At 38.6% G+C, this 14,363-nt stretch overlaps 1 protein-coding gene across 1 annotated transcript in view; it reads left to right on the forward strand.

Annotated features, from left to right (window-relative positions):
* The window catches only part of SOX5 (SRY-box transcription factor 5), a 985,194-nt gene that overhangs the window by 165,006 nt on the left and 805,825 nt on the right, over positions 1 to 14,363 (forward strand). Inside the window, exon 3 of the mRNA XM_059402806.1 lies at positions 10,184 to 10,260. The gene's annotated coding sequence lies outside the window, so the exon portion shown is untranslated. The remainder of the gene's footprint in view (positions 1 to 10,183; positions 10,261 to 14,363) is intronic.

Raw genomic sequence — 14,363 nt, forward strand, 5'->3', positions numbered from 1 at the left:
GAAAAGGGGGTTTATCTCTGGGTTCTATGAGCTAGATGCACACTAATTTACAGTGCTGGAACCAAATGGGTTGAAAATCCTTGTTTTCCCACCAGATGGGTTATTTTAAAATATCACAAAACTTCTGAGGTTATTTACATTACAAATGTGCTTCTTCGCACACATCAAGAATTGAGTACCATGTTTTGACAGTAACTCCTTTATGAAATTATATGTTGCGCAAGTAGAGTAAAATTCAAGTCATTCTCAAGGGAGCAGGCTTATGAATCTGGATGAGGTCACACCTCTTTAAAGATGCAGTTTGATAATCCGACATCAAAACAAAGGAATTCTGTTAATCCTCTCACAAAAGTGCAAATTGCTAATCAGATCCCTGGGCTGGGCTGGCAGCTTGGTAAACAATGAGCTTGGCAGAAGAGCAACTTTGGGCGGATAGATAGCTGAGAAGCTTGGGGTACCAACTTTGCCCCTGTGTTAGCCCAGTTGGGTCTGTTGTTTCGAAACAATTATGTTTGTCAATGGAGGTGGTTCTCGCAGTTATTGTGTTCTTGTGCTTTTCTCTTTCCATGTTAATGATGATGCAAATCAATCTTCCTGTCTTTCATTTCACTTCACTGTTGTATAGGCTACTATACCCCTATATTCTTTTCACTTGGATGCATGTGTCTTTTGAATTTTCATTACACATTCCTTTACAAGCCCAGAGGGTTTTCCTTCCTTCCCACAAATAGTGTGGTGGTATTTGAAAAAGGAAGAATAAATCTTAACCCAACTAAAAAAAAAAAAAAATAGAGTCTCTTCTAGAAGGTGTAATAGTTAGGTTCCTTTTTTTTTTTTTTTTTTTTTTTTTGGCAAGTGATAAAACTCAATTTAAGGCAGCTTGAGAGAAAGAGCTGGAACTTTTTGAGTAAAGGAATACAGAGAAGGCAAATAACTAAATTGGGGGAAGGCAGGAATGGAGACTGGCCTTAGGAGCAGTTGGGACCAAAAAGTCATACTCTGTCAGGGTTTGATCCCTTTCTCTTGTCTCCCTGTCACTTGAGGTTGTTCCTGATATGGAGATTTCTCCATAGGGGAGGAAATGTTTCCATTATGACAGCTCAGGAGTTCTGTAGCTGGCTGCCCTTTCCAGCCTACTAAAATAAAATATCTCAGGGAAGCATTCTGATTGGCTTTGCTTCGATCAGGTGCTTATCCTGGGCTAATCAACTCTGAGTATACATGACTTCTTATTTGTCAGAGTGTAGGAGGTGCTTGCTGTTTGTTTTACTCTGTCTTCTTCAGGTTTACTGACATACATAACTGGCCTGAAGAATTCCACAACCCGATGACTGTCTCGGTGCGTGGAATTATGTTGCACATCTCAACACCACTTTTCTAACTCACACTCTATTTCACCCTCTTGGCATTTCTAACTTTCACCCAGACATGACTAAGAATTAACTTGAAAGTGAGAAATACAACTTCTTCGTTTGAAAATGAAGGTGTTTTCATTAAGAGAGTGTACTGTTTTGAATACTGCTAGCTAGTTGTGTGTCTTATATTAAGAGAGTGTTTGGAAATTATTTGGGCGCATTGTGTGTGTTGAGAAGGGGTGACAATTATAATTTTCCTTGTGGAGTTATCTTCCGATAGGTAGGTGAGAGCAGCGTGTTTTTGCTGTGGTACAGTGTGGGCTGCAGTTGGCGTGTTGGTTTTCAGTCGGGTGAATGATACGGAACATGACGAATCTGCATCTGTACCAGGAGGAAAGCATCAAATGCAGAGGTTTGGGGTAGAGGCTGCCCGGGTGGGGCCACGCTACCCACAGCCAAAGCTTTCTGAATAAGAGCACTGTCTTTTTAAAAGCAATAGGGGTGAGGATTGAGGGAGTGCTCACAGCGGTAAGTATAACACAGCTGTGCTCTGTTTATGCTTCGGCTACAATAAAAAAGCTATAAAATGTGAGATGTCATAGCTCCACTTTGCTTTATTTATACTATTTCCTCTGAGCTCTGTCACACTGCACATTCATCTGCTAACTTGCAGCAAGAATGGAGATTAAAATATCACAGCTCAAAATAGGAGTCAAGCGGAAGGAGATTCATCATAGCCCTATTAAAAATATGTAAATATGAGAATGAAGTCATTTTAAAGCTATACAGCCCTCCTCCTTTAAGAGTTAGGATCCCTTGAGCAAGTGGTGGGCTATGCAAGGGACAGAGCTAGGGCATTCGTTCCCCCTTTCTTCCACCCATGAGATCCTTTTAAGATAAAAGACTTTGAATTTCAAATTTTACATGTTTTCCTATCATCATGCCTAAATTAATAATGGCAGGAAATCTGATGCAAAACAAGAAAGCAAAAGATTTTGTAATTGAAGATTATATACTGTTCACTTCATTAGAATAATTTAAATTAATGTATGAAATCTTTTGGATCTCAGTTATGAATGAAATTTGAGAAACCTCCAGAAGTATCCCTAGGTAGGAAAGTTCCAAGAAGGAAACTGAGACTTGGAGATGTGGTCTGGCTTTCCAAAATCCAGTTACTAATGATAAAGCTCAGGCTGGAAGTTAGGGTTCCTCCCTAAAACTTTGCTAGTAATTGAGTTCTCATTTCCTCTATCTCTAGTCCTCACAAAATTTACTCTCTGCTGTCTATATTGTGTGCTTAGGAGAGTCAGGAATAGACTAATTGGATGGATAAATCTTAAATGGTATTTATTAACAGGTCTTTTGTACTCTCTTCTGTGTGTTGCTGAATGAATGATCATGTTTTGGGCTTCTTGTTTTCCACATGTGTTATCATGGTAATAATAGAGACCAACATTTACTAAGCCCTTACTGGCTGCCAGGAATGGTCCTGTGGGTTGATATGTAGTCATTATTTTATGCCTCAGAACAGCCCTGTCCCTTAGGTATTAGTCCTCTTGTGATCTTTTTTTTGGAAACAAAGAAGGCATTCTTTATTTACTCTTCTTTTTAAAGCAGTCTAGTTTAAAAACGAGAGATCAAGAGAGAAGAACAGGAAAACTTCCACAGATAGGGGCTCACGAGTGTGCGCAAGTGCGTGCGCGAGCACACACATACGATGGGATGATGGGACGGGGGTGTGTCAGATCTTCTCCATCTTGGAGATGAGGTCATCACAGATGCTTCTACATCTTGTAGAAGCAGGCTGGCCTCAGAACCAGCACTCTCAGCCACACGGCCTTTCCAAAACTTTTAGAAAAGGACCAGGAACAGCATTAGGCTGAAAAAGAGAAGCCCGCATTCCAGTCACTAATAAACTAGGGTAAACTAATTTTCATCCCCTGTAGAATGCAGTCAAGAAATGATTATATCGGGGCGCCTGGGTGGCTCAGTGGGTTAAGCCGCTGCCTTGGGCTCAGGTGATGATCTCAGGGTCCTGGGATCGAGTCCCACATCGGGCTCTCTGCTCAGCAGGGAGCCTGCTTCCTCCTCTCGCTCTGCCTGCCTCTCTGCCTACTTGTGATCTCTCTCTGTCAAATAAATGAATAAAAAAAAAATCTTAAAAAAAAAAAAGAAATGATTATATCCTTTCCAGTTTCAACTTTGTATGCTTTTTTATATTACCACCTCATGAAAAGAAATTTTTTGAGCAGTAACTTCTTTCTGCAGTCTTCTTTAACTGTAGTTTCAGAAATGGCTATGGTGAGCTTTTTTAATTATGTGGTGATTCTAGAATTTCTTTTGTCCTAAAGCCTGTGTTTTAGGTGAGTTCTTTTGGTTGCCGCTAATAAGAGTATCACAGTTAGCTAAAGATTTTCTAGCTGTGTGATCTTGAGCATATTTCTTAATCTCTTGTGCCAGTTTTCTTGTCTGTAAAATGGGTATATTAAAGTCCATAATTACAGGGTCATGTAAAGCATTTAACATGATGCCTGTGCATAGTCATTCCTACACAAAAAGTGTTTGATTATGATGACTGTGGATCACCCGCCATCTTGAACATATCTGCCTCTAATTCTTCATGCTATCAGTTCTTTTATTGTGATTGGCCAGTCAGTTAACTTTGTGCCTTATTCATGTAGTAGAAAGGTTATGGTACTATCAGAAGATGCTATCTATTCGAGGTGGAAACATTAGAGCAGGTGGAACTTTAGAACTTGGTTAGGTTAGTCCTTCAGTGTGATAAATGTAATACTCTGAAAGAACAAGTGACTCATCCAAGAACACCCAGCTGGCTGGTAGAGCACAAAGGCAAAACCTGCAGGTCCTAATGACAGTTTCCAACATAGTATAGCTACCTACGGAGTTATTAAATAGAACATGCGAAAGTTCTTGAAATTTGTAAAGGGGACCTCAACACACAATGGTTTAAATTAGGGGAATTGCCTGAATATTTCAGATTTATAGTGATTTAAGATTTTAGATCATGTGTCTTTTTGGCATGAGGAAATAATGCCTCCAGGTGTCGGTGGAGTATAGGTGGTCATCCTTCTTATTAACTCTTAAGAAATTGAGTTGTTGGGTTTTCTCCTTTGTTGAGTGAGGTAACATGTGATTTTCAACAGTATGGGAAGAAGTAGACCTGATATGCTTAGATGGTGTATAAAGTATAAAGGAAAAAAAAAGATTTTTATCTTGGGTATTTTAAATAGAATTAATTATTTAAATTGAGTTCCAATAATTAGAATTATTTAAATATATTGGGTCATTAAAATAATCTGAGAAACCATTATAATAATTTTTGAGACATAACTAATTGAGTCACAACGTATCCCACTTATATATACTCTAATAGACAAAGGAAAGAGCTGTTCTCATATGTATTCTTGTTCCTGAGTCCCTACCCTACTAAACAGATTGAAAGGCAATCCAAAGTAAATACAATATCACACAAAATAACTCAATATCTTTACTATCAAGTCATCTCTTTCTGCATTTTCTTGTTTGTTTTGTTTTTGTTTTTTTCTCTATTTCCCAAGCCTAGTACTAGAGGGGGTTGAGGGACACACCCTGGACATAAAATGTAAGGAGGCAGCCTTCTTTGGCAGCAGCCCTGCACTTCCATGACCCCAAGAGGGATGCTGCTTACCTTTTGTGCCTCCGGAATGCCTCATGAACCTTACTTTTGTGCTGGCTCTGCCCCTGTGCACGCTAACGAAACCATCTTTGAGGGGTTCATGTATCCCTGTGACTGGTGCAGGAGGGTGGAGCATCACAGCTGTGCCTGCTGACCCTGGGGTTGACCTCTGTATCCTTCCTGGCTTCTGCCCCCTCTGATACTGTCTCTATTAGTAGAGGCCCCTATTCTTGATGGTGCGGCGGACCCCACCTAGACTCTGAGCCAGAGTGGCTGCTGCTGACCTGCCACTGCCTTGAACTTGAGTTCCCTCTTCTTTTCTCATCCCAAGGCTTTCTCAGTCTTTTTCTGTGTCGCACTTGTGTGTGTGTGTGTGTGTGTTGCAAATTTTTAGGTTCTTTGCACATGCACACAACCTGTGAAGAATAACCAATTTTAACTTGGTCTGAGAACCTTCCTTCACCAGTGTTTTATTTCTCCTTCTCCAGGTTATATGGGTACAAAACTTACAACAGGGATTCTCTTAGAGGCCTCCGATCTCCTCCATTCCCTCCCCAAAAAAGGATTCCCTGAAAGAGAACTGTCAGCCCATAGGCGCTTGGATTCCTTTTATCCAGCTGATATTCTCCTGCCCCACCTCCTTACCAGTTTAATAACAAGATATGCAGAAAGCCTGGCCCCTGTCTCTGAGCTCTGCCTCTCTCCTTACCCTAGACTTCTTTCCCCCTTGCTCCCTAAGTACGTGAGAATTCCTATATTGGCTCTATCACTTAGGATCCATATTATGCTTTTGTTTTCTCCACAGGGAATTTTTGGAAAACTTTAAACAACTTTTTACTCTCAAATTCTGTCATTCAAAGTTGTTGTCTCACTAGGTAAGCTGATTAAGAGCCCCTTTGTTCTAGATAGTAGCTGACCTCCCGACTTGCATACTGGAATCTACAAAGGGTGAGACCTCCAGGAACTCCTAACTGAGAAGAAGAGTATACAGCATCAAGAGGAATTATCGTCACAGTGTGACATACGAAGATGTGTGGGCTCACACAGGTTATTACATGGGCTTCCATTCCTTACCTCCAGCCCAGTTCCTACTCTCAAGTTAGAATACTCTCTCTCCATTATGTGTATATACTGTATAGTCTACCCTACAGAAAGGAGTAGATTCTCCCAATGAGGAACTTCTCATTCAGAATCTCTTCTTGACTCTAGGAATTTGTGATATGTACACTTCCTGAATCTTCTCCTTATATTCTGCTTGTGGAGAAGGCAGGCATGGAATCTCATGCCATTTTAATATAATATGGTCAATTTTATTTTACGATTACGAATAGTATTTTATGGGAGAGAAGGCAGGCCTAAGTTTGCCTAGAAGTATCAAAGAGGGCTTCCCAGAGGAGTGAAGCCCAAGTTAGGGATTGAAGATTAATTATAGTCTTTTGTGAATAAGATGGGTAGTATATTTTTGAAAGAGCAAAGCTCAATGAAGAGCAGGACCTTGTCTATCAGACTGACCATTGTGTCCCTATCACCTAGCACAGAATTAGGTATCCTATACATACTTAAATATTTAGTGGATAAATGGATGAATGACTATATCTTGAGGGCCATCAAAATTGGTCATTTTGAATATGGATACAACATGATGAGATTTGTGTTTTATAAAAAATAATACGGCAGCATTGTAATAAATGAAATGGGAATGAGACAGGGAGCAACTGTTGTCACATGTTCTATGAAAGCTCCTGAGAGATTCCTTTTAAGTGACTTCTAACCTTTCTCTAGGTACTTAGAGAGTCTGTTGCTCTGCACTGAACATATGCTAGTTTCCCAAGTATGCCTCAAGAAGGCATGGACACTGACTGCTCCCACCCCTTAAGATGGCCCAGGAAAACCTAGAGATAAAGCACAGCATCTTTCTCAACACCTTCCATATAGGAGATAGAGAGTTGAGGTTTCAAGTGATCTATTTTATAGGCAATAAATACATTTTTGTCATAGTCCATATGGGCTGCTATAATAAAAATACCATAAAGTGAGTGGCTTATAAACAACAGAAATTTATTTCTCACAGTTATGGCGGCTGGGAAGCCTGTAATCAGGGCACCTGCACATTGCTGTCTGGAGAGAGCCTCCTTTCCCCTGTAATTTCACAGGGTAGAAGAAGTTGGGAGTTCTCTGGAGTCTCTTTGATAAGAGTGTTAATCCTATCCCTGAGGGCTCCACCCTCCTGAACTAAGCACCTCCCAAAGCCCCACCTCCTAATCCCATCACACTGGGCACTAGGTTTTAGCATATGAAATTTGGAGGGCACAGACATTCAGTGTACAGCTTCTGGCATACATGGCATCTTTTCTGTATTTCTTGTTCAGACTGAGTCAATGAATTTTCAGCTTTGGCCATGGTAACCTGGGGTCTACATGAATCCGAGCACATAACTGACACTTGTTTTCAGAGCAAGACCGAAGAGAGGTCAGTAAAATACATGAAGTTTTATTCCTGTGGGTACTCATTTTATGTTGGTGTGTCAAATTATTAAAAACTTAGTGGCTTAAAACAAGGCCCACTCACTAGCTTGGAGTTCTCCAGGTTGAGTCTGGTATGGTGTGGCTTTCTCTGCCCAGAGAAGCACGGATGGAAATCAAGGTTGGCCTGACTGAGTTCTTACATGCACTCTTGAGGAAAAAAATTTGCTTCCAAACCCATTCTTGTTGGTAGAATTCGGCTCTTTGTGGTTGAGAGCTGAGGTCCCTATTACCTTGCTGGCCATCAGCTTGGGGTTGTCCATAGCTGCTAGAGGCTCTGGAGTGTGCCCCCATTCTGAAGCTAGCAATGGTGTGTCAAAGTCTCTTTATGATTCAAATCTCTATTTCCCTCTGTCTTTGATCTCTAGATCAAGATTTGAAGGGTTAAGTCTAACCAGATAGTTCCCGTTTTAAAGTGTATAGTATAGGGGTGCCTGGGTGGCTCAGTGGGTTAAAGCCTTTGCCTTTGGCTCAGGTCATGGTCTCAGGGTTCTGGGTTTGAGCCCTGCATTGGGCTCTCTACTCGGCAGGGAGCCTGCTTCCCCCCTCTCTCTGCCTGCCTCTCTGCCTACTTGTGATTTCTGTCAAATAAATAAATAAAGTCTTTTTTTTTTTTTTAAGTGTATAATATAATCAGTTTAGGAGAGTAAAATTCATGATATTCACATTTCTAGGGACTATGCAGAGCATGTTTCCCAATTAGGAGAATTTGGGAGGAGCTTCTTAAATTCAACCTACCAAACTTTAATTTATAACATTAAAAAGAAAAACACACAAGTTGTGAACAGTCTTGCAGAGTGCTATCTAAGCAGTTTGGAAAAGCAAAAATAAAAGTATGATTTAATTAACATTTTGTTTGAAAACCAGCACATCTTTTAATGAAGTTAATTTTCTAATATCTGACCTTGACAGGTCTACTATTACTAATATTTAGAAATTTTACTTGTTTGTGACTCATTCACTTCTGAATATTTCTACCAAAGTGAAACAAAACATTTCTATATTTATTACTGGGGTGTGGCAATGGGAGTGGTTTTCATTGTTTGTGCAAGGAAAAATAAAACAATGCCATATGATCTATACATAAACACCATCACTTCAAAGTGATTTTTTAAAAAGATTTTATTTATTTATTTGACAGACAGAGATTACAAGTAGACAGAGAGGCAGGCAGAGAGAGAGAGAAGGAGGGGGAAACAGGCTCACTGCTGAGCAGAGAGCCCAATGTAGGGCTTGATCCCAGGACCCTGAGATCATGACCTGAAGCAGAAGGCAGAGGCTTTAACCTGCTGAGCCACCCAGGCACCCCCAAAGTGATTTTTAATAGTAAGAGCTTTGTTAAGTTAACTTGAATGATAAAGTAAAATATCTTTCAAAGTTTTGGGGATTTCAAGATTTAAATAAGGAAGTACAAGAGTTTAACTAACTATACAGTTAGTCAACTACAAATGCATTTCCCCACTTACTTTTCATTTCTGACACCAACTGCAAGTTTGAAGACTTTCTAAAACCACCTTTAGGTTTGACAACTTGCTAGAAGTATTCACTAAAACAGATTATACTCAAGGTTATAGTTTATTACAAGGAAAAGATACAAATTAAAATCAGCCAGGGGAAAAGGTGTATAAAGCTGGGTCTCAAGCTGACAAGTATAAGGTTAAGGCTGAGTCAAAGTTTGAGGCTTGAAGAATCAACCACAGAGCTTTCATTGTCCTCTCCTCATAGAGTCAGATGCATTACTTCCCCAGCATCAATATGGCAGTATGCATGGAACTTTGTCAACTAGGGAAGCTCACTTGAGCCTTTGGTGTCCAGAGTTATTAATGGGATGTGATCACATACTGCCCAAGTTGCTGACCTTTAGTCTCTAGCTCCTCTTGGATGTTACTATTGGGTTGATACCTTTAGTCTCCAGTTCCTTCCAGAGGCAGAATTGATACTGGGTGGCCCCAAGCCTCCATCCAAAATCACGGTTTGACCGTCCTGTGGCCAAAGCTCATAGGCAAGCAAAGACACTCCTGCCAGATATGACGTTTGGATGACGTTTTGGATCACCTCTTAGTAGCGAAAGACAAAGCCAGCTCTTTCTCTGCATAAGTTTATCTCTTCGCCACACAGAAAAGGAGGGAAAGAGAAATGAATGCAAATAGTCATCACCATGTATTGAAGACATGTTGTTTGTCTGGCAGTGTGCTAAGCATTGTTTCCTTTAATTTTCGGACACCAGTGATGCTGTAATTATTTTCCTTTTGAAAATAAGCTGAGATTTATAGATTAAGAGATTTACCCAAGACCATGTAAATAGTCAATGGTGGAACCAGAATTGAAGCCAACGTCAGTCTAACTCGAAGGTACATGATTTTAAACACTTTACTTTGTTGCCTCCATCAAAGGACAATAAGAATATATAATGTAATAAGAATTTAGAAGCAATTATTCTTGAGAATTGTTTTCAGGATGAAGTTGTCATTTAAGTATATAAGAATGTGCTCTGATGTAGGATATAGAGAAAGAAGATTGCTATATAGAATGGTTATATCATTAAATTCATACTTCCCAAGTGGATTCCAGTCAGCACTGTATCATTTAATTAATTCAAACACATTTATGGGGTATGCATTATATCTCAGGTGCTGTGCTGGACACTGGTGACCCAAAGATGATGACAAATATGTTCCTGTCCATAAGGAGCTAGCGATCCACTGGGGTATGTAAACTGTTTATTATTTTTTATTAATATGTTAGTTTTAAGCAGAACAGAGAGAGTATAATATGTGAGAAATATTTTGCCTATGAATTTTGCAAGCATTTGTAACCATTTTTGTTTTTTTTTGTCTGGATGAGCTAATGATAAAGTTAGTAATTTAGAGATTGTTGTTCCTATAACTAATCCAATTTTTAAACTCAGCTTCAGTCTTTTAATATATTCTTTTAATAATAAGGTAGATTTTTAAAAAGTTTTACTTCCTTTGCCTTTGGGGGTGGGGCATAGCATGGAGATTTGTCTGTATTTCCTACTTATGATAGTACAAGAGGGCAAGTGAAGGGAGAATAGGAATGCCACCATCTCCCATGCACATAAGAACAATGTGCTTTCTTCTTCACACTTGTAATGTTAATACTCCGCTTTTCATTGGTCACTTTAGGATCATTTTCACCTCTTACTTTCTCCTACTTCACTGATTTCTCCAATTGAGCCAAGTCCATATTGCGGTAAAATAGGATTCCTTATTTAGTTACTGGTGATTTTTGGCAAATATGTACTTTATTTAAGGTAAAGTTTATAACAGCCCATGCTTACCATACACCATGCAGTGTGCTGGGAGTGGTCTTGAAGAAATAGTACAGTAAATGCAGTAATATAAATAAGAAATATTATATCCCAATTATACTTTATATATTTTATAGCTTAATATAGAGGAATTGAATTAGAAAATAATAAATTTAAGCGAAGTTGATGTCCAGTAGTTCATACTGCCACAACACAGCACTAACAACAATATATTTGGATCTATTTAGAACATATATTAATATGCTATCTAGATTAAGCACTGTAAGTGCTGAGAGTGCAGTTGGGATCATTTTAAAATGTGAGCAACCCAAGAAAAAAAGCCCCCCCCCTTTTTTTGCAATATGATTTTAATTTTTAAAAGCATTTAATTTTATAAACCATATCCATCATCTTTGCATAGATAAATGTTGTGGCAATTTTTTGAATGAACCTTTTGGTTCCCTAAAGAAATTATGGATACACTATAAATTTATAAATGAAAGGCCATTCATCAGAGTTATAAATATGAGTGATTCTTGTGCTGATGCCCATGTAAACTTAAAGTGGTTTAATATCTATTGGCTTTTGAGTATAGTTAGAACAGCAAAAGAATATAGATACTGTCATACTTATGTGGTGTCATAACATTGGCAAAATGGTGAGAACAACATGAAATATTTTTTGAATAGCATGGCATTTCCTTGAATTACTGCTGGCAATAGAACATAAATCAACCTTAATGATGGATATTCCAAAGATGTTTATTAATCTGTTCATTTAATCTGAAATACTCAGTCTTGGCATTTATAGAGCCAGTTCAAAGGAAGTGGCAAGTGCTTCTAAACCCCAACAGTTACTTTTAGGGGCCCCATAATTATGTCAGCTAAGTCTGGTTGGAATGGAGATTAAAATGCATAAAAATCCTTTCCTTCTAATCTATGCTAAAGATATTTGCTTGACTGAAATATGTTTTCTTATGTATGTCTAATAAAAATCTCAATTTGTTCTACTCCTGATGAAATTTATAACATGGCTCTCTATTTGAATCCTCAGTTTTTAATCTGCTTTCCTGCCTCCCCGCTCCCCCAAATCGGAAGGCAATCCCTTACTCGTATACTTTGACAGAAAAGGACTGGAAAACTGATCAAATTCATGTGTACCAAATTAAGAAACAGCATATGGCATATGATTTGGCAATATGTAATGAGACAGGTAGGATGGACAGATAAAAAGATACAGAGGGGAATTTTTATTAATAGTGAAGGTTATTAATGGTAAAGTATACTTATTAATAGTAAAATATAATAAAGGTCAGAGAAAGCCAGTAGCAATTAAGCTGAAGAAGGAAGGAGTCACCTGTGCATGTGTTGGGGAGTAAGATGGTATGAATGTGCATGCAGGTACTTGTGTTGTTTATTAAAATATATAAAGTCTAGGCAAAGAGCTAACTTCTGTATTAAAATAATGTAAGCAGCACTCAGCTTCTCTCCATTTCTTAGCTTCCACTGAGACAGCTTCAGTCTTAGCTTCACCTGGGAGCAAGATGGTAGCAATAGCATGAGCATCCTCTCATGGTTCATTCTGATCAAACAGGAAAAAGGGAGTCTCTTTGTACTAATTAGCTTTGATTAGATCACAGACTAATCCTGTGTACCTCTCTTGGAGCAAGAGATAGAGTCAGCTTTATCACGGTGCATGGACTAGGCATTGAGATGCCTCCCATAGGGAAGGGGGGGAACTTTTAATAGAAGGAGGGTGTATGGATGCTAGCTAGCAAGACAAACAAACAAATAATTGCTGTCAGAAGAAAAATCACATGGGTATATACACATGAAATTTTGCATATATTTCCAGAAATCTATAGATTTCTTAGCGATCCATGGATTCTAGATTAAGAAACTCTAAAAGTAACAATGAATCAATGCCTTCTGGAACAAACAAAAAACAGTATTGATAGCCATAGCCATCCAGGAAAATGTGTTTTTACTTAGACTCCTGAAAAGAGACACAATATGAATATAATCTATAACTAGTTGTTTAAATGATAAAATCAAATTAAGAATGAAAGAGAAGTTATATTTTCTTATTAGCTAAAGTAGAAGTGAGTGGTTCACCTTGAAGGTGTTTCTGTAACTACTATTGTGTATGAAGAAAAGAGGCAAAATCTTTTTTTTTTTAATTTATCAGAGAGAGAGAGAGAGGGAGAGAGAGTGAGCTCAGGCAGACAGAATGGCAGGCAGAGGCAGAGGGAGAAGCAGGCTCCCTGCCGAGCAAGGAGACCGATGTGGGACTCGATCCCAGGATGCTGGGATCATGACCTGAGCCGAAGGCAGCTGCCCAACCAACCGAGCCACCCAGGCGTCCCAAGAAAAGAGGCAAAATCTTTTACTGAAGATAAAAACTTTAAACTGGCAATATCAGAAGACTTCTATTAGGATAAAAAGACGTTTTCCAATGTTTGTTCAACAACTTTTATTGCGATGGGGACCTGTGTTTATGTGCATCCTAAATCCCTTCAATTTAGTCAGTTCAGTTAAAAAAAGTATTAATCAGAATAAAAGACAGAGCATAAGGAATACTATATTGTAATAGTGATGGGAGGGGACAGATGCAGCCACACTTGTGGTGAACATGGTATAACATATAAGCTTGTGAAATCACTAAACTATATACCTTAAACTAATGTAACATAGTGTGTCATCTACACTGAAATAGAAGAAATTTAAAAATAAATATTATTACTTGGAAAAAAATATCAGGTCTATGAAAGTGATTTGTAAAGAATATCCTTTTGATGATTGGTCCCAGCTACCTGTTGATTTGCTTCTTTTATTCCTTTTAGCAATACTTGTTTTAGAACATGTTGGTGATGTCAGTTGTTTCTTTTGAAATTATTTTAAATTGAGAAATCTTAAGAAAATTGGTAGAAAATATAGGTCGATCATTGGAAAATGTGGATACTGTAAAAATGCCTACATAGTGATTATGTACTTTTCATTAATATTGGTTAAAAAATAGTATTTTAATAATGTGGACAAAAACATAGCAACTTCCAGGGAAACAGTCATAAATATGCTTTATTTTTAACCTAGATTTCTCAGTTTATTGACAAGCAGGAGTTAGGTTGGGATTCTAAGTTGCATCTCTGAACACAAGGGGAGTTTTTCTTAAGTGAGTCAAAATATTACTCAAAAATGGGAAGGAAGTCCATGATTGCCTGATTTTTAAAAAAATTTTTTAATAAACATATAATGTATTTTTAGCCCCAGGGGTACAGGTCTGCGAATCACCAGGTTTACACACTTCACAGCACTCACCATAGCACATACCCTCCCCAATGTCCATAACCCCACCACCCTCTCCTGTCCCCCCTCCCCCCCAGCAACCCTCAGTCTGTTTTTTGAGATTGAGTCTTTTATGGTTTGTCTCCCTCCCGATCCCATCTTTTTTCATTTTTTCTTTTCCTACCCTCCAAACCCCCCACGTTGCATCTCCACTTCCTCATATCAGGGAGATCATATGATAGTTGTCTTTCTCCG

The sequence above is a fragment of the Mustela nigripes genome, chromosome 6 (genome assembly GCF_022355385.1).
Source record: "Mustela nigripes isolate SB6536 chromosome 6, MUSNIG.SB6536, whole genome shotgun sequence".
In the NCBI taxonomy this organism is placed as follows: domain Eukaryota; kingdom Metazoa; phylum Chordata; class Mammalia; order Carnivora; family Mustelidae; genus Mustela; species Mustela nigripes.